At 43.6% G+C, this 18,248-nt stretch overlaps 1 protein-coding gene across 8 annotated transcripts in view; it reads right to left on the reverse strand.

Moving 5' to 3' along the window:
- ARB2A (ARB2 cotranscriptional regulator A) overlaps positions 1 to 4,058 on the reverse strand; it is a 364,451-nt gene extending 360,393 nt beyond the window's left edge. For all 8 annotated transcript variants that reach the window (XM_073344477.2, XM_073344483.1, XM_073344479.1 and 5 more), the window contains exon 1: positions 3,903 to 4,058. The gene's annotated coding sequence lies outside the window, so the exon portion shown is untranslated. The remainder of the gene's footprint in view (positions 1 to 3,902) is intronic.
- Positions 4,059 to 18,248: the final 14,190 nt, after the last annotated feature.

Raw genomic sequence — 18,248 nt, forward strand, 5'->3', positions numbered from 1 at the left:
ATGCCCAAATAAATCTGTTAGTCTTTAAGATGCCACCAGTCTCCTCATTGTTTTTTGTGGATACAGACTAACATGGCTACCCCTCTGATACTTGGCAGAATATTAGAGAAAGTTTCCAGTAGTTAAAAGTAGAGTAAGGGAGTACTTTACCTACCTACATACTGTACTGCCAAAGCATCTATTACATGGTCATTTAAATTACCACACAAAAAATTAAGTAGCATAGTCTTAAGAGAAATGGCATTAAAACAGTAGTTAAAAAATACAGAAGGGGCTATATAGTATAACAGAAACTCCTCCTCAATCTTTACTACAGCATTACTACCCTCAGTGGAATCACAGCATCCATGTAAGTTGACGGTTTTGTTCATTATGTTCAGTCGTTATCCCTTTTCCAGAAACAGCAATGTAATATTTCTTTTGTTGGGAATTTAATAATAATCAAGGCTGACAGAATGACTTCGACAGAGATAAACTAAGGGCAGTGACCTGTAAGCTTCCCTATACTGATTCATCAACATACTGCTAACCTGAACTGGAGGGACCACCTCTAATGTGAAAAGGCAGATTGTTTTCAACATCCATTCAGTCAGTGGCTTCTCTGCTGAGACTGCCACCTTCAGTAGTTTTTCATGTGAGGCCATGTCAACTAGGAACTGGATTAGGTTGAAATTACTAGTCCATTTCAGATAGGCCAAAAAGATATCACAGTAAATTTTTGACTAGTCGAAGTGACCAGCAACCTAGAAAAGGATCAAGTCTTGCAAAACTGTATTTCCCAATAGCCAATTCTTGGTTAAGAGGGCCCCAGCAGCCATTTAGTGAAGCTGACATTATCCTTTAACTTTTCTGCAGATGGAGTGATCAGTTGTATCACCACTCCCGGTGTGGAACAGCTATGTGTTGCAGTATCAAAGCCATGCCTATCAGCATCAATTTGATACCTCTGTGGCTCCTGTACACACCTTACCAATAACAGAACAGCAGTCAGAACAACATCAGGCCACCGTATCATTGGCTGGGCTAGTTTAAACCAAAAGTATTGGTGTTATAGCTTCCGCATTGCTGTTGGCACCCCCAGCACAATTTCACAGTGCTCCTGCAATCCCTTTGTCAACCAGTGCACAATGTCAGGTGTCTCCTGTGCTTGTTTGATTACTTTCTTGTTTTGAGTTACCTCAGCTTGTGTGATTTTATGCCTATGAACTTTCTATTTTATAACAATACAACTGCCAAGTAATTTTACAAAATAAAAAATAACATGTACAATGAGAAATGTTACTTCATACTCTATATTTTGAGAAAAATAATGTATCATCTTTCAAGATAGGGCTAGCTAATTCTAAAAATCCCTGCTTCAGGGACCTGGGCTGAAAACTGCATAATGCACAATGCAGATATTGCAACAGTAATGGAACATTTGTGTAGACATTTTGAAATAAGATGGTTAGTGTGGTCTGAAAAAAGGTACAAGTGCAACCCTCTAGTACAGCAAGACTTTGGAGAGATACACTTAGTACCTCTTTCTGAAGTTAAAGAAAAAACTCAGAATTATTTATTTATTTCATCAATGTATAAAAGCATGTATTTACAAAACAAACTACAATACAAACCTACAATACTATAGGGGATGGAGTGAAGAAAGTAACATTCGCCATTAAAAACCTCTGCATGTGGAAGAGGTGTTGCCATTATTACTCCTTTGGGGGACAGGGAACAATAACCCCGAATACTGACAAGTATTACTCTGAAGGGAAAAAAGGACAATAGCTATTATTACTCACTGGGGGGGAAGGAGTAGCACTGGAGGAAGGCATAGGCCAATATTTACTGGTAGGGGGCAAAAGGGATGGGCAATCATTCAGAAATTATTATTACTGTCATCAGGGAGAGTAAAGAAGCAGCATCGACCCTATGATTCATATTACTCAATGGGGAGGAAGAAGAGAAGACAATAATCAGTATTACTCTCAAGGAGAGGCACTGCAATTGTGACTCGCTTGTGTTCTCTCCCTTCAAAGAGAGAGAGAGAGAGATGGGGAGACCCTGGCCATTGTGAGTCTCGCTTGCTGAGGGTGTAGGGGGGCAGAAAGAAGGGAAGAGAGGCTCTGACACTCTGCTTTCAGTTCTGTGGGTAAAAAAGGGAGTTAAGCTACAATTACTGCTCCATAGGTGGAGGGGAGGATCTGCACATCATCTCTACCCATGACTGGGGACTGACTTTTTTGACTCTGTCCAGATGGGAAAGAGCAGAGATGTCCAGTAATGTCTAACAACAGACCCCATGATAATAACCAACAGGTTCCACAGAATCAAAGACACTTTAAAAAAAAAAGTCTCTAGCCCTTATGGTTGTGAAGAAAATCTTCCAAATATGAACTAAGGATAAATCAATTGAAAACTGAAGCTGTGTCATCTTTCTGAGTCTGCAAACACACTAAACAGCTCCGTAAGTTGATAATTGTCTCCACTCACCTCAAATGAGTGTTAACTCTTAAGGCCTGGTCTACACATAGTTTTTGTACAGGTATGTCAGTTATGGTATGACAATACAGTTAAACCGGTACAACCCTTCAAGTGGATGCAGCTATAATGGTATAAATGTAACTTACACCAGTATAACTCATTATCCTTACTGTACAGGAACAAATATACCAGTACAGAGCACATTTACACTGGTATAACGATAACCATGCTGGGGAAAAAGAGTGGCTTTCAATACTCTGGTATAGTTAAAGCAATACAACTTTTGTTTGCAGACAAATAATAATAATAACACTTTGAGAACATCATTTTCCAAACTTTAACCACACAACTGTTTGATTTATATGGGCAATTATTGAAATTAGCATATAAGCGAGAGCAGAAAGAACCTGGGCTGTAGAACAACTTGTCATCAATTTTTCCGCACAGAGTGAAATTGCTTTAATACCTTGCTACCTTTACAAAAGGCTCAATCTTGCAAATGTTTAAGAATGTGAGGAGTTCCCCACAAACTAACAGTATTGCTCACGTGCTTAAGTATCTGCAGTGTCAGGCCCCTATGTATAGCTACCACATAAGCAGCATATTCTATCCTTAATCTCTGTACAAACTTGGATCATAAACTCTTCAGGGTAGGACCAACGAGGAGTCTGGTGGCACCTTAAAGACCAACAGATTTATTTGGGCATCAGCTTTCGTGGGTAAAAAAACTACTTCTTCAGAGCAGGGACTATTACATGTTTGTTACATGTTCGTGCAGTAACTAACACAACAGGTCCCTGGGCACTACCACAATGCAAGTAAGAAAAAATAAGCCTCCCACCAGCATCAGGGGAAGTCTGAGGGACACATACAACCCAAGAACCATATCATTCCAGGCGCCTGGGCCCTCTCCAGGGAATAAGTTTGACACTTAGACATTCGACTTCTCTGGGAAAGCTCTGGCTACTGTGACTTCCCCTATGGGGCTCAGGAAGCCTCCAGGGCGAGGGGCGGTGTGTAGGGAGGGAGATGGGAATTCGGAGCAGGGGGCTCTCTCTGGTGCGTACGGGGGAGGCTCTGGCCAATGTGACAATCTTGGAGAGGGAGCCGGGCTGGCTCTGTTGGGAGATGAAAGGAGACGACCCCCCCCCCCCCCAGCGTGACACTATCAGCCGGGGGCGCCGGGTGCAGAGCGGCGGAGGGAACTGGAGCCCGACTCCCCAGGGCAGGCTACGCCAAGGCTCTCTCTGGTGAGGGGCGGCCCTGGCCACTGAACAATCTGGCACCGGGCTCGGCGCACCGGGTACCCCGCGCGGGGGAGTCGCTGTCACTGACCGGGGGGCGGAGGGGGGGACTGTCGATCTGTGGTTCCAGCAGCAGCGCCGGGACGCGGCAGGAGCACATTCCCCTCGACCCCACGACGGAGCGCCACGTACCTGGTTCCCCTTGTCCCGGAAGGGCCGGGCCGGGCCGGGCCGGGCGGGGCGAGGCGAGGCGAGGCACCGTTACCGGGAGACGCGCCACTGCTCCTGTGTGTTTCCCCTCCGCGATTCACGGCGCCGCTGCCAATTTCGAGTTCCACTTCCGGGGTCGGTGGATATGACGTCATCGCGCACCGACGCATCAAGGAACCCGGAAGTGCAGCTTGTCGCCCCTGACGCTTCTGAGCCGCTGCCGCGGCCGTGGTCGGGGAGAGGCGGGGCTTCGTTAGGGACGCTGGGAGGGGTGGGGCCCCGTTTGCACGCGGCGGGTGAGGGGTGGGGCCGCCTGGTAGCAGCTCAGTCCCTTTGCGGCCACAGCTCCTGGCTCCTGCACGCGAGAAGGTGCCATTGTAGGGGCCTGATCGAGGCAACCTAACGGAATCCCCAGAATCTCAATGAAACTGTTGCAGGGGCCAGTGAAACCAGAGGTTCAGCCTAAGTGTGCTGGGCGGGCGCAGGCGTGGTCGCCCCAGAGCCTGGCCCCTGAGGGGAATCAGAAAAGGAGGACTTGTGGCACTAGAGACTAACAAATTTATTTGAGCATAAGCCTTCGTGAGCTACACCCCACTTCATCAGATGCGTTCAGTGGAAAATACAGTGGGGAGATTTATATAGACACAGAACAGGAAACAATGGGTGTTACCATACACACTGTAAGGAGAGTGATCACTTAAGATGAGCTAATATTAGACTGCTAATATCTCTGAAGAGCACATCCTCACTGAGCATGCATAAGCCTCTCACATCTCCTAGTGTTGACCAGATTGCACATGCACCATCCCCACTGAGCAGCTGAGCATGCTTCCTGCAGCACAGGGCTAAAGGGGCAAAACTGGCTTTCCACTGTGACAGCTGCTCCAGGGAAAGGTGGATTGGGACACGGAAACTGAGTGCACTAGGGAGCTTTTTCCTGTGCATTAACAGAGTCTGCACCAACCAATATGCAAAACATTAGTGCACTTTAGAAATTACACTCCAGTAGTGTGCATTGCTACTATGTGTAGACAAGCCCTAAGACTAGCTCAGCTCGAGTGGTCTTAGCACACTGGGAATCCGAGAGTGAATGGTCTGCTGGCTGCTACCAGTATTCTAAACAACCGATGATTATACCTGGTTGGGAAAGGTTAGACAATTTCCATAATGCCTTTAACTCATGCTGTTATGCCTATGAGTTACTACTAACTTAGTTCTCTGTCCGGTTACTACAGAACAGCAGGTGGGCTTACCATGCGTATTGTAATACCCAATCACAGTATGGTAAATTCTGATTATAATTTCCATGTGAAGTTTGTGTAGCCTGGCTTTTGACAGTTCAAAATCAACCATTTACCATTACTTTCTCTTCTAGGTGTGTGCATCTTCTGTAAGCCAAGGGTGAACGTACTGGGGAAAAAAGAGCAGTATAACTGCAGAATGCAAACATTATTCTACAGTTCCTATGGTTTCCCCATTATCTCTGTTTAGACTGTAGTGGGTTTCTATGGAAATGCTTTGGCATACTAGATTTTAGTTTGTTTTTATTGATTTTGTTTATACTGATCTCCCATTTTACAATCTGATTGTCAAAGCATCAAACAGTATGAAGAAGCTGAAATGTAAAGCAAGGTAGGTTCTACAATTAGTCAGGGTATTTGGTATGATAGAAGGCTCCTCTTTTTCTTTTCTTTTTTCCTTTTTTTTTTTTTAAGACTTCCCCCTTTACAATTAAAACTTTATCTCCTCCAGCTGACTCACAGGAGGTGGGCAACATGACCTTAGCAAGTAGGATGGCTATTAAAATCAAACAAGATTACTCTCACAAGCTGTAGTTAAATCCTCCAATCCTTCAGCAGTGGTAGAACACTATAATCCTTCCTTCAGAGGTATGTGCATTTGTGCTTTAGTGTGAGATCATCCTACGTACTAAGCACCCTCAGTTCCCAAACAAGATAATTGGCTGTTGAGAGCACCTCACATAGTGGTTAGGACTTTGCAGCAGCAGGCCCTTAGTCTCTAAGTATACCAATATCAAGCACTTTAAATTTAGTTTATTTTATATGGGCCTGATATTTATTTGCACCACAGTGCAAAGGGGCTTGAAAATGAGGGTAAGGAAATTGAACAGTTTAACAAACTTTTTGGACTCTTTGCACTTCTAGGGAAGTGCAAAGGGGCCTTACTCCAAACAAGAATCAGACCCATGAATTTATTAGATTTCTACACTGTGCCCTATCATATATCTCAGGTGATGAGTTGAGGAAGAATACACATTCCATTCCGTCAGATAAATTCAGGAACTGTTAACTCAGGTATTCCAGTGTCCTTGGTGTTCTGTGGACTATCATTTGCCACTGTTTTGCTTCCTCTTTGTTTTCCCTCAACAGCCTCCTTTCTTTTAGCTCCGTACAGTCAGGCAAGCTAACATCAAACAGGTCAATTGAGGTGGTGGTGCATATATTTATATAAAATACAGAAATCCTTATTCTCCACACCACAGAACAGGTGTAACTAATCTTAAAATGAAGTTTGACAAGTTTATGAATGGGAATATATGAGGGGGTTGCCTGCAATAGCAGGGAACTCCACTTGATGAGACCATTTCTAGTCCAGAGAGTAGTCTGTTTCCCCTTGCTGCCATCTCACGTGTCTCCACACAGACCAGGACACACCCACAGTGAATTGAGAGACTAGTTCAATTTCCTTTCAAGTCTCTCTCTGCTGAGAATGCCAGAATGGATGTTAATTAGTGCTATTTGTTGCAGTTGTATTTGTTACATGGAAATGATACTAGCACTAGAGTGAGACCACCAACTGATTTCATTAATAGCTCATTTGCAGAATAATGACTTTTGGTCACTACAGACTTATGTCAGAATCATCCTAGTAATGTAAAAGTGAAGTTTCATATCCACTATCAATCCTATGACCTATTTCGAGACCCACTTTTTAGATTTTTCTAAGCACAAAAAATATTTGAAACTAAGAAGTCTTGTTTTGCTTAAACAGTACTGTGGATTTCACACTGGGTCAGACCAAAGGTCCATTTAGCCCAGTATCCTGTCTTCTGACAGTGGCCAATGCCAGGTGCCCTAGAGGAAATGAACAGAATAGGCAATCAAGTGATCCATTCCCTGTTGCTCATTCCCAGCTTCTGGCAAACAGAGGCTAGTGACATCATCCCTGCCCAGCCTGGCCAATACACACTGATGGACCAATCATCCATGAATTTATCTAGTTCTTTTTTTTAACCCTTTTATAGTCTTGGCCTTCACAGCATCCTCTGGCAAAGAGTTCCACAGGTTGACTGTATGTTATGTGAAGAAATAAAAAAGTTTATTAACTACAAAAGGTAAATTTTAAGTGATTATAAGGGATAGCAAGCAGATCAAAACAGATTACTGAGCAAATAAAACACACAAACTAAGTTTATTGCACTAAATTAACTGGTTAATAGTAGCAAATTCTCATCCTCAATGTTGCTTTATGCAGGTTGCAGAGTTTTTTGAATGTAAACTGCACTGCTTGAAGCTTAAATCTCCAGGTATTCCTTTCACAGGTTAGACCTTTCACGCCTGGGCTCAGCCCCTGCCCCCTGTCCCCAGCTTAGTTCCTTTGTTTCTTCAGGTGCTTTCAGCAGTCTTCCTTCTTGGGCAGGGAGGCAGTGGACAAGAACCTAGAGTGACTCACTCCCCAGCCTTAAATAATTGATACATTGTCCATATTCCTAACTTCAGATACAGAAATGATACATGCATACAAACAGGATAATCACATTCAGTAAATCATAACCTTTCCAATGATACCTCATGACCCATGTTGCATAAAACATATCTTAGTTATGCCATATTCATATCATAACAATATTTCTATGAAGAATATGGAGCATAATGTCACAGTAACAAAATAAGTGAGCCATCATGATGTCTGTCCAAAGTTCATCAAATTGGGGTCTTGCCAAGTGCCAAAAAGAGCAAATTCCAAAGGCAAAAGCCTTTAACCATGAATGCCTTGCTGCCCAGGCTGAAGAAATACTATGTCTCCTCCCATCTTTGTCTACCTCATCTACATAGATTGTAAACTGTTTGGGGCAGGGACTCTCTCTTTTGTATGTTTTTATACAATGGCTAACACAATGGGAACCACGTTACAGTTAGGATCACTAGACACTAATACCACCACCAGTAATAATGATTTACCTCCTTTTTACTTTATTAATATTGAAAGTTTAGAAAGGTTTCAGAGTAACAGCCGTGTTAGTCTGTATTCGCAAAAAGAAAAGGAGTACTTGTGGCACCTTAGAGACTAACCACTTTATTTGAGCATAAGCTTTTGTGAGCTACAGCTCACTTCATCGGATGCATACTGTGGAAAGTGTAGAAGATCTTTTTATACACATAAAGCATGAAAAAATGGGTGTTTACCACTACAAAAGGTTTTCTCTCCCCCCACCCCACTCTCCTGCTGGTAATAGCTTATCTAAAGTGATTACTCCCCTTACAATGTGTATGATAATCAAGTTGGGCCATTTCCAGCACATTTCCAGTTGTGGCATATTACTTAATTGATATGTGTGTAAATAGATGGCTGAAAATTGGGAATATAGAGATGGAGAGGTTACTCACCTTCTGCATTAACTGGACATGGAATATGGCGTCTTGAGTACGACACCTTAAGTACAAATTTTGGATTGCCTGTAGTGACACATTCTCTCCAGTGGAATACCATAAATGGTGGAGATCTGCCATTAAGGCCCCAAATTCTTTCACCCTTCAGCTGAAGTGATTGCCACCAGGAAGGCTGTCTTTACTGATAAATCTAATAAAGAACACATAACTAGTGGCTCAAAGGGGTGTTTCATAAGGCAATTAAGTACTAGGTTCAAGTCTCAGTGCTCTGATCTGTGGGGAGATATTTGATAAATCTCTTAGGAATCTTGCTGTAGTTGGGTAAGCGAAGATTGGAAAAAAAAACCCTTATAGACATGTGAAAAGCCGTTATAGCTGCTAAGTGAACCCTAACAGAATTCATAGAAACACTCAATGTTTTCAATTCCAATGGGTAATCCAATACTGTGGGAAGAGGAGAGTGAGTCAGTGAAATTTCATGACTGTTACACCAAAGATAATAATAATTCCATTTCTGGAGGTAAGTATTTCTTGTAGTCTTTTCTACTATTTAATAAAATGTGTTGTACTTCTGATGAACAAGATCTCTCTATTCCTGAGAACTCTTGAGGGACCACATCTGGAGCCTCAGAACCTGCAGGTTGAAGTGAAGTGTTCAACTGGTATCCTGGGTCATTAGACAAGGACTGATCAGAAACCTCCAAGAAGGGCAAGAGATGAGTCTGATCAAATAGGGATACAAGGAATATGTCTCCTATGGATTGAGGATCAAGACTCCTTCTGGAGCAATACCTGATGCATTTTGCATTGATTGCTGCAGCAAACAGCTGTGGCAAACGTTGACCTCCTGGAACGTTCAGGCTAAGAATATCTTGGGGAGGACTGTGGAGTTCAGTTCCCATTCATAATTTAGGAAGAAATGTCTGCTGAGGTCTGCCAGGGTGGTCAGAATACTTGGGAGGTAAGAAGCTGAGATGACTTTGTGATTGGATATGCACCAACCAGGGTTTTGTCACTTCATCACAGAGAGATGCGGAATATGCATATCCCTGACAGTTGATATAATACCTGCATGCCACACAGTTTGTTATCTTTACTGACTTCAGTTTGATTAGCAGTAGAAAGCATAGGGAAGCATTTTTGACAGCTCTCCATTCCAAAAGATACCTTGCACCCCACCCCAGCCCAAAGTGAAGCATCTGATGTTATCACTATAACAGGGGGAATCTGCAAGAATGGAACACCAGTGCAGGTTTCAATCGGGTCCTTCCACCAGTTGAGTGATTGTAGAACCTACTAGGGAACAGATAGTAATCTACCTAGACTGTGTGTGTTTGGTTTGTAAAATGTTGAAAGCCATCCTCGTAGACCTTAGACGTGTGATCTGGCATGCTAAACTGGCAAGCTGATGTGTCCCAGTAGTTGAAAACAGTCTCTTAGTGTTACTTGTGGACTGCCCTGAATTTTTGAGATAAGATTCTCTAGTGCAAGAAATCTGCTGTCACTGCATCCAGGGAAGCTTCAATGAAATTTAGATGCTGTAGTGGAGTCAAAACAGATTTTGAGGTTGATTTGAGGCCCAGGCTGTGAAAAAGGGAATGTGATCTTTAGTGATGTCAATATTTCCAGATATGATCTGCCCCGATCAACTAATCATCAAATTCCAGGAAAACTATTATACCCAAACAGCATAGGTGAGTGGCAGCTACTGCCAGAATCTTTGAAAATACTGTATCCTCAGTGCTGAAGATAGGCCAAAAGGGAGCACCCTGTATTGGTAGCGCTCATTGTTTATTAGAAAATATGAAATCTCCTGTGAAGGGTGAACAATGACATGAAAATATGAGTCTTGTTGTTCAAGAGTTTTGAACCAATCTCCAGCTTCTAATGAAGAAATTATTGCTGCAAGGGTCACCATCCTGAATTTTTGTTTGTTTAGAGACTTGAGGTTTAAAATTAGCCTCCACCCTCCATTCTTTTTGAGAAATAGGAACTACTTTGAATAGAATCCCCTTCCCCTGTGTTTCACTGGAACTGGTTCTATTGCTCCTAAACATAGGAGAGAGGCCACCTCTTGCTCAAGCAATTGATCATGAGAGGGGTCCCTGCAGAGGGATGGAGAGAGGGAATGAGAAGGAGGTATAGATTTGAAATGAATAGTGTAACTAGATGTTATTGCTTCCAAAACCCATTTATCTGATGTTATATGCTCCCATGCAGCCTGAAAATGGGAGAGGCAGCATCCAAAATGAGGGAGAAGGAGTAAGATTTTGCAGCTATAAGACCCTGTTGATTGTATTGTTAAGACTTTCAACCAAGCTATCAAAACTCTCAGAGGACATGGATGGCTGAGAAATGTAGCTGTAGCGGAAGGAGGTTTCTTTTGAGTATCTTAGTCTCTTGGCGGGGATTCAGAGGATCTAGACTCTCTGATATGTTGAATATGGGGCTTTGTGCCATCTGAGACCTACTAAATCTCTATTTATTTACAAGAGTGTAAATCCCTAGGGGTCACAGCATGACTCAAGTCCTTTAAGGTGTGGATGCAGAAAAAGAGAAAAAGGAGGATCTGGAGGTAGATGTCAGTCAATTTAAGGATAGAGTGAAAGGAAACCCTAACCCTTACCCTAATAACGCGAGAGTTGTATGTGATGCTGTTTTCACCTTGCTTTTAGTTTTTAAATGGAATGCTGAAGAGACCTTTTGAAATCTCTAATGGGGTTCGGAGGAGGACTGCCCATGGGGCCGTCTGTCCCTCTTGGGCTCACGCCATGCGAACTTATTGATTTTGCAACAAGGTCAGATGCAAAGCAGTGCTAAGGAGATTGCTGCCTCAAATAAGGGACAGGTTGCAGCTGCATTTCGGTGCTGAGGAGACTGCTGCCTCACATAAGGAAAAGGTTGTGATAAATCCGGATGTAAGGAATTAATGTTATGGTTAAACGAGATGCATCCATGTATGGGGGAATGAATAAGACTGAGTGAATGAGTGAGGAGTGAATGCCGCTGACCAGGTCTAAAGACTTAAGCTGACTCCAGCCGCTCCCGGGACTACCCCATGCAGGAGTTCTGAAAGCAAGGGGAGTCAGCCAAACCTTCTGACCCAGCGGAAGATTTCCCTTGCCAAGTCTGCTGACCAGGTCTGGGACTCAAACTGCTGAATGGTGGAACCCCATGGCACAGTAGACCCTTTCCCCAGAGTGCGAGAGAGCAAAAGTCTTCCCTTACTTATTCGCTGACCAGGTCTGGGACTTTAGCTGACTTCAGCCATGCCAGGACTACCCCATGTGGGAGTTCTAAAAGCAAGGGGAGTCAGCCAAAACTCATGGCCTAGTGAGCTTTCCCTGAGTGCCTGAAAAATGGGTAGTGATCAGTATAAGAATATTTCCTCACCACCAAAAGGCACCCCTGCATACTACATGTACGTGCATTATGCTCCTAGCAGTTGTAAATATCTAAATAACTGGGATTTTTACACGCGTGATAATCCATCTAAACAGTTTCCGCTAGAAGGTACCTTCGATTTAGATAAGATCATACATCTCAGAGGAGCTCTTGAATCACCAAAAATCCCTGACATACAGTAGGAACAATTTGTCTACTGGTGGGAGGAAGCCACAAAGAGACTCCATGAATCTCGAGTGCAGAGTCTAAAGGACTCCCAGGAAAAGTTAAAAACCCAAGTGCAGGATTTAAAAACTAAATGCAAGGCATCTGGATGTCCCCCCTACCCAAACTACCTCATCAACCCCCTCAGCTCCTTTATATCCCCAATTAGTAAAGACTGAGAGCGAGGAGGAGACAGCCAAGGACATTGTGGATTTTTTCAACAGTGCTTCTTAGCGGGCTGTGCCTCTGGCAGGACACAAGCAGCGGCCACCACCGTCTTTCCCCCAGCACCTCGGGGCCACACAGACTGTGCCTTCTGAGGGCTTCCAAACAGTAGCACCATCATCACCACCACACGTATCAGCTACACAGGCCGTTCATTCCGGAGAGGAACCTCCCCCTCCGCCGTCCCACCCACATCAGCAGCCGAGGGCTGTTCCTGATCTATCCAATATCTCGCTGAGCTCTGATACTTGCAGCCCAGTCTCCAAACAGGCTAGGAGCCGACAAGATCAGTCAGTAGTGATCCAGGCCCCCTTAAGGCAATTACCTTGTGAAAGAGATCACTTGGTTACAGTACATGTCCCCTGGACACCAGGAGACCTTAGAAATTTAGTTAAGGAATTTCCTAATGTTAGAGAGGAACCTGAAAAATTTAGAGAGGAACTCCAGACAGTGATTCAGTGTTACAATCCATCATGAGCAGACATTAACCAACTCTTGCGAGTAGTTCTACCATCCGAAGTTCAACAACAGCTATTTGCTCAGGCTCAATGGCCCAATGCTGACCCCAGAATTGGAGATGCCCTGGCTCAGGCTAGGAATAGCCTCATGATTGCCATTCCGGAAATTTGCCCTAGGAAAATAGATTGGACAAAGATCCACAACTGTAAACAGAACAAAGGCGAGTCCCCCGCCAATTATTTAGATAAACTGACAAAAGTGTTTGAACAATATTCGGGGATTGCCCAGCCAGTTAACAATGCCAGAGAGGCAGTGGGGGCTGCTTTTGTTCAAGGACTGTTGCCAAAGGCTCAACAGCAGTTAAAGTTGATCTGCCTCGGCTGGCAAACTAAGCCCCTTTTTGAATTGGTGACAGTTGCCAACCATTGTATAGCTTGCATAGAGAAGAAGAAAGATAGTTCTGAAACAAAACGACTGGCCTCGCAGTTGCAGACTTATCAAGATAGAGGCCGTGGGGTAACGTGGGGTGGGAGAGGATGAAGTTGAGGAATAGAGAGAGGTCCCCCACACCCTGACTTGACAGGGAACAATATGTTTCATGTTACCATTACAACCAACCAAAACTTATAAGGTCAATCTCATTAATCTGGAAACAGAAATACAATGTCTAATGAAAATAGAGATTTAACAATATTAGTTGTGCTATAAGCACAGAAGGGGGGAATGTGGAAGCAGAAAAAGAGAAAAAGGAGGATCTGGGGTTAGATGTCTTAGTCAATTTAAGGATAGAGTGAAAGGAAACCCTAACCCTTACCCTAATAACGCGAGAGTTGTAAGAGATGCTGTTTTCTCCTTGCTTTTAGTTTTTAAAGATGGAATGCTGACTTAAGCAGAAATCTTGAGATAAGCATCTGGAGGGAATTTGCATAAACAAAGGATAACTGTTAGCTATTGATGTATGTAACAGGAAAGTATAAATACTTGTCTTACACTGCTTATAGGGGGAAGTTCTGCCTAAGGTCAAGGGATCCCCTGTCCGACTGCAGTCTTTCCTGGCAATTTTTCATAATAAACTGTCTCTGAATTGTTGCTAACAAACGCAGAGTGAGGACTTGTTTTCTTCCACAAAGGTGTGGAGAGATTCATCCATCGAGTCCACAAAGAGCTTGTGACCACCAAAGGGAGGTTTTGGACAGTATTCTGAGCATTTCCTGGAAAGCCTAACAGCTGCATCCAAGACGCTCTTCTCATGTTCAGTACTGTGAAAATAGACCATGCTGCATTATCTGCCGCATCCAAGGAGGCCTGGAGTGATCCCTTTGCCAAGAGCTGACCACCCTTGTATAATGGACTGAAGCTGGTCCTGATGTTCTTCTGGCAGATGCTCAATAAAAGAATTGAATTTGTTATAGTTTTAATTGTCATATTTGACCATGAGTGTCTGATGGTTTGCTATTTTGGACTGAACAACGAAAAAGATTGAGCCTTTTCTGGGTCCTTACTGTACAGGTAGACATTGAGCTATGTTGTCTGCTTTGTTCATTAATCGCCTCCCCTACTAGGAAATTTGGAGCTGGGTGAGAAAACAGGAATTCCAGTTCCCTAGCTGGAACATAATACTTTTTATCCACCCTCTTGCAGGTAGGCAGTGAGGTAGCTGGAGTTTGCCAAACTACCTTAGTGGGCTCCATAACAGCTTCATTGACCAGAGTGGCAATCTTCATAGAGGTCAAAGTGTGTAAAATATCTAGGAATTTATGGTGGGACTCGTGAACCTCCTCTAAGGAAACCTGCTATGATTACAACAAGGAAGCTAATCTGAACCCTCTCCAATTTATTAACAATTGTAGACACCAAAACTAGACACAGTATTCCCATAGCGGTCACTAACATAAGAGGTAATATAATCTCCCTACTCCTACTTGAGAGTCCCTTGTTTATACATCTAAGGATTGTATTAGCCCTCTTCACTCCAGCATTGTACTGGGAGTTCATGTTTGGCTGATTGCCCACCATGACCTGCTGCCCCGACCCACCTATTGAGTCTTTTTCCAGAGTCACTGGGTACATCTACACTGCAAAATCAAAGAGAACAAACCCTCCACCCAAAACAAAAAATGAAAAAAAACCCAACCACCCTGCGGCAACCAACTGACTTGGACTTGCAGGGCTCATGCTATAGGGCTAAAAATAGCAATGTAAACATTCCTGCTTGGGCTGGATCCTGGGCTCTGAGACCTTCCCTGGGTTTCAGAGACCAGGCTCCAGCCCAAGCAGGAATGTTTACATTGCTATTTTTAGCCCTGTAGCATAAGCCCAAGTCAGTTGACCAGAGCTCTGAGACTTGCTGCAGTGGGTTTATTTTGTTTTTCTGTTGGGTTTTTTTTTTCAGTGTAGACATACTCACTGCTTCCCAGGATAGAGTACCCCACCCTGTTAGTATGGCCTACATTCTTTGTTCTTAGACATATGACTTTACCTTTAGCTATATTAAAACACACATTGCTTGCACCAATTTTCCAACTAATCCAGATCGCTCTGTATCAGTGACCTGTCCTCTTCATTATTTACCACTTTCCCAATCTTTATATCATCCACAGACTTCATCAGTGATGATTTTATGTCTTCTTCCGGTGACTGATAAAAATGTTAAATGGTATACAGCTATAGGCGGGTGTGGCCCTCCCACACTGTAAGTCTAAGAGGGAGGCCATGTCCCTTTGTTGTCAGGCCCCGGGAACATTTTTCATATTTGTTCCTAATATACTTTAAAATGGCTTTTTAGTGTCCCATCTCTGTTAGCCATGGGGTTTGTCTTGTGTCATTTTGCTTCCCTTATCAATTTTGTACAATTCCTAGCTTCCAATTTGTATTCATTACTATCAACTTTAAAGAAGAACTCAAAGCAATTGTCAAATTTGAGGAAGATCTAACCATTCAATGAGTACTGTCCATCCTGAGCACTGATTGAAGCAGGTGTCTTGCAGAAAAAAAAGGAAAGCATGTAATTAAAAGTGGTATCATAACTCATACACACCAGGGGCGGAGAGTGAATAAAAATTGCATATATATATATATATGGTAGTATTTGTATTATGATGGCACTTAGGAACACCACTCATGGATCAGAAGCCCATTGGGCCAAGGACTACATAAATACTTATGATCTTCCCCCGGTACTCCTGCTGCTCTAGGCACAGAGTAATATATGCAGTCTGACACACTGGCACAATGTCATATCACTGGGCCACCAGCTGAGGCAGGAGCAGATGCAGGCTGGAGCAGGGGCTGGCTAGCATGGAAACAGACACAGCTACTGCAAGAGGACAGGCAGTCTGTTAGAACTACTAGGCAATAGTATTATTCCTACCCAGGTGGTGACATTGAGCAGACTGGAGAGACCGCTTCTCTTATGAGCCTATATACCTTCCTTGGGATCACTTGGTGGGTCCTTGCCTGAGGATTGGCTGAACTGTGGTTGTATGGTGTGGGGCCTATCACAAGATTTGCAGGTAATTGCGTATGATGTCTCATCACACTCTCTCGTTTAGGGAAGACTCATCAGACTTAAGCAGGTTCAGAGGTAACTCAGGGATGACTCATCACACACAAAAACAATGAGGAGTCCAATGGCACCTTAAAGACTAACAGATTTATTTGGGCATAAGCTTTTGTGGGTAAAAAACCCACTTCTTCAGATGCATGGAGTTAAAATTACAGATATAGGCATAAATATATATTGGCACATGAAGAGAGGGGAGTTACCTTACAAGTGGAGAACCAAAGTAGAAGGCCAATTCAGTCGGGGTGGCTGTGGTCCACTCCCTATAATTGATGAGGAGGTGTCAATACCAAGAAAGGGAAAATTGCTTTTGTAGTGAGCCTGCCACTCCCAGTCCCTATTCAAGCCCAAACTGATGGTGCTAGGTTTTCAAAGAGAAACTGCAGAACTACAATTCATTTGCAGTCTGTTTTTGAAGTTTTTTTTGTTACTTTTAAATCTGTTATTGAGTGTCCAGGGAAATTGAAGTGTTCTCCTACTGGCTTTTGTATGTTACCATTCCCGATGTCTGATTTGTGTCCATTTATTCTTTTCCGTAGAGACTGTCCAGTTTGACCAATGTACATGGCAGAGGGGCATTGCTGGCACATGTTGGCATATATCACATTAGTAGATGCGCATGTGAATGAGCCCCTGATGGTGTTGCTGATGTGGCTGGGCCCTCTGATGGTGTCACTAGAATAGATTTGGGGATAGAGAAGGCGACGGGGTTTGTTTCAGGGATTGATTCCTGGGATAGTGTTTCTGTGGTGTGGTGTGTAGTTGCTGGTGAGTATTTGCTTCAGGTTGGGGGGCTGTCTGTAAGCAAGGATTGGCCTGCCTCCCAAGGCCTGTAAGAGTGGGGGATCATTTTCCAGGATAGATTGTAGATCATTGATGATGTGCTGGAGAGGTTTTAGCTGGGGGCTGTATGTGATGGCCAGTGATGTTCTGTTATTTTCCTTGTTGGGCCTGTCCTGTAGTAGGTGACTTCTGGGTACCTGTCAATCTGTTTCCTCACTCCCCAGGTGGGTATTGTAATTTTAAGAATGCTTGATAGAGATCTTGTAGGTGTTTGTCTCTGTCTGAGAGATTGGAGCAAATGCGGTTGTATCTTAGGGCTTGGCTGTAGACAATGGATTGTGTGATGTGTCCTGGATGGAAGCTAGAGGCATGTAGGGAAGTATAGTGGTCAGTAGGTTTCCGGTATAGGGTGGTGTTTATGTGACCATCACTTATTTGCACTGTAGTGTCCAGAAAATGGATCTCTTGTGTGGACTAGTCCAGGCTGAGATTGATGGTGGGTTGGAAATTGTTGAAATCCAGGTGGAATTCTTCAACAGCCTCCTTCCCGTGGGTCCACATGATGAAGATGTCATCAATGTAGCATAAGTAGAGGAGGGGTGCTACGGAACGAGAGCTGAGGAAACGTTCTAAATCAACCATAAAAATGTTGGCATACTGTGGGGCCATACGGGTACCCATAGCAGTGCCACTGCCTTGAAGGTATAAGTTGTCCCCAAATCTGAAATGGTTGTGGGTGAGGACAAAGTCACAAAGCTCAGTCACCAGGTGTGCCATGGCCTCATCAGGGATACTGTTCCTGACAGCTTGTAGTCCATCTTTGTAGTCCTTGCACCCGTTCCCAGGGGGCATAGGGACGGATATAAGGGGGCATAGGGATGGATATAAGGGGGCTCACAGTGCTACTGTACTGGCTGGAGCACAATCTAGCCCCATGTTCTTTATGTCTTCTTTAAAATACAACCTTACTTTTACCATCAGGTTACTTTTTTCATCTGAAAGTTAATGGGTCTCTTCCCCAGTATTTCTACTATATCCTTGAAAGTAGGATCAGTGTCT

This window comes from Lepidochelys kempii, chromosome 5 (genome assembly GCF_965140285.1).
Source record: "Lepidochelys kempii isolate rLepKem1 chromosome 5, rLepKem1.hap1, whole genome shotgun sequence".
In the NCBI taxonomy this organism is placed as follows: domain Eukaryota; kingdom Metazoa; phylum Chordata; order Testudines; family Cheloniidae; genus Lepidochelys; species Lepidochelys kempii.